Genomic DNA, 2,713 nt, shown 5'->3' with positions numbered 1-2,713 from the left:
AAGAGACTGTCAGTGCCCTTTTGTAAGAACAAGAATTTCTATAAAGTCTGTGTAGTCGTCGTTACGCGAGAATAACGTCGGAGGAAGTAGTTATTTCTTAGCCGTTTTAGAACATGTGGTCTCAGAAAACTGTTATTAAGGCTCCCCGCAGTACCCAACGCCTTCCATATATTGTCTCTTACTGCACTTTATTGACTTTCTCTGAGGTACTCCCCCGCTGGGCAATAAAACCTGTGATGAATCATTCACTTCTTCCTTGAATCTGCCCTATATACGCCTTTAATCCAACTTGTTAAGTGCCCGAGACTGACGCGCAGTACTGACGAATTGATCGATTAAGGATTGTGTGAGAGACCTATTTCGTGCGGTGAAAATTACACCGTGGAGACATAAAGCCTATGTCGTTGTTGTTGTTGTTGTTTTGAGTCCGAAGACTGGTTTGATGCAGCTCTCCATGCGAGTCTCTTCATCTGTGCATAACGACAGCGACCAACATACATTTGAACCTGTCTACTGTATTCAACCCTTGGTCTCCCTCTACAATTTTTACCCTCACATTCCTTTGATTACTAAACTGACAGCTCCTTGATGCCTCAGGATGTCCCTTCTTTTATCCTAGTAATTCTACAAATTCCTTTTTTCCCCAGTTCGATGTAGTACCTCTTCATTTCTTATTCGACCCTCTCATCCAATCTTCAGCGTTATCCTACAACACTACTTTTTAAAAGCTTCTATTCTCTTCTGGTCTGAGTTCCCTATTGTCCAAATTTCACTCTCATAAACGGCTACGCTCCAGACAAATGTCTTCAGAAAAGACTTCCTAACACTTAAATTCATATTCTATGTCTTCAGAAATGCTTTTCTTGTTGTTGCCAGCCTGCATTTTACTTCCGTCATCATTTGTTATTTTGCTGTCCAAATAATAGAATTCATATACTACTTTTAGCGCCTCACTTACGATTCCAGTTCGTTTATAATAGTCTGATTTACTTTGATTACATTCCATTATCCTTATTTTAGTCTAACTGGTGTTCATCTCACAATCTTTTTTCAAGATACAATCCACATCGTTCAATCTCTGTTCGAAGTCCTTAGCCATCTCTGACAGAATTACGACAGCGTGCTGAAAAGTACGCCTCCAAATTTTTTAATGAATACTCGTAAAGCTTTTTAAATAAAACAAAAGTTATGAACATTCTGCAAAATTTTTATTTCTTTTCCTTTAAATTTAATACCCTTTCCAAATTTCTCATTAGTTTCCTTTACAGCTTGCTCAGTGTACAGATTTAATAACGTCAGGGACAGACTAAAACTCTGTGCCACTTCCTTCTAATCTATGGTTACCTTTTCATGTCTTTCGACTCTCGAAACTGGAGTTTCTTTTGGGTACAAGTTGTAAATATTATTCGGTTCGTACATTTTACGCCTACTACCTTCAAAATTTCAAAGAGTGTAGTCAAGTCTACAATGTCGAGAAAAAGGAGCTCCTCGTTCAGGCTTAGGCACTCCCTCTTCAGGCCACAAGTGGCCCATCCGGACCAGTTGAGGATGCGGATAGGAGGGGCGTGTGGTCAGCACACCGATCTCCCGGTCGTTATGATGGTATTCTTGACCGAAGCTGCTACTATTCGGTCGAGTAGCTCCTCAATTGGCATCACCAGGCTGGATGCATCCCGAAAAATGGCAACAGCGCATGGCGGCCTGGATGGTCACCCATCCAAGCGCCGGCCACGCCCGACAGTGCTTAACTTCGGTGATCTCACGGGAACCGGTGTATCCACTGCGGCAAGGCCGTCGACTTCAGGCCTAAAAGGCCTAAGTGATGTCGAGCGGCCTCCATGTCATCCTCTGCCTTGCGACGTCATTGGATGTGGTATGGAGGGGCATGTGGTAAGTACACCTCTCTCCCGGCCATTTTACAGATTTTTCTGACCGTGGAGCTGCTGCTACTCGGTCAAGTAGATTCTCAGTTGGCACCATGAGGCTGAGTGCACACCGTACCAGTCCTCCCACGAAAGAAAAATCCTTGGGGACACGTGGAAGTGAACCCAGGCCCTCCTCGTGGCAGCCGTATGAGATGTCCACACAGCTGCGGAGGCTGAGTACACACCCATTCGTGGGGCATTGTTGCACCCTAGAATGAATGTTGCAAACACTGTTCACCTTAAACTCAACACAGTTACTGCCAGCAGAGTCAAAACAGAGTGTACGCCGACTGACCTGAGCGCCATCTGATGGCCAATGACCATAACAAATGAATCACTACCACTACAACCCCTCAGAATGCACATATTAAAGTCGGGTGCCACTGAACACAGTCCTTGAGGGTGTTTTTTTTTGGGAGGGGAGGGGGGGGGGAGAGACAGTAGTTGGGCAGACTCAGAGAGAAGCAGGCAGATGCGGATAGTTCAGTAACACGACTCCTTCCGAAGAGCTTAATAAGGCTGCAAACAAATCTGGGGCTCTGGTTTCTAGAAACTGAAGCTATAGCTATCTTTGATCCTACTTTTTTAGACAAGCCAAGTACTTACTACAATTTAAAAATGTGATTCCATACGTGCTTACTAGCAGAAAGGGGGAGGGATACAGAGCAGTTTCCGATACAGTGCTACACATTCTGCAGGTTAATCAGAAGACAAATGCCGGTGGTTTCTTTATTCACTCTGATGTGTGAACTACGTTACTCCTCACAGCCAAGTAGATAATATTACAG

General features: G+C 44.1%; 1 pseudogene; it reads right to left on the bottom strand.

The window, feature by feature from the left end:
* Positions 1-1,681: 1,681 nt before the first annotated feature.
* LOC126249990 (5S ribosomal RNA) lies at positions 1,682-1,799 on the bottom strand (annotated as a pseudogene).
* Positions 1,800-2,713: the final 914 nt, after the last annotated feature.

Source organism: Schistocerca nitens, chromosome 3, assembly GCF_023898315.1.
Source record: "Schistocerca nitens isolate TAMUIC-IGC-003100 chromosome 3, iqSchNite1.1, whole genome shotgun sequence".
NCBI classification, from domain to species: domain Eukaryota; kingdom Metazoa; phylum Arthropoda; class Insecta; order Orthoptera; family Acrididae; genus Schistocerca; species Schistocerca nitens.
Note: the sequence above shows the minus strand (reverse complement) of the source record. Positions and strands in the feature narration are given on the sequence as shown.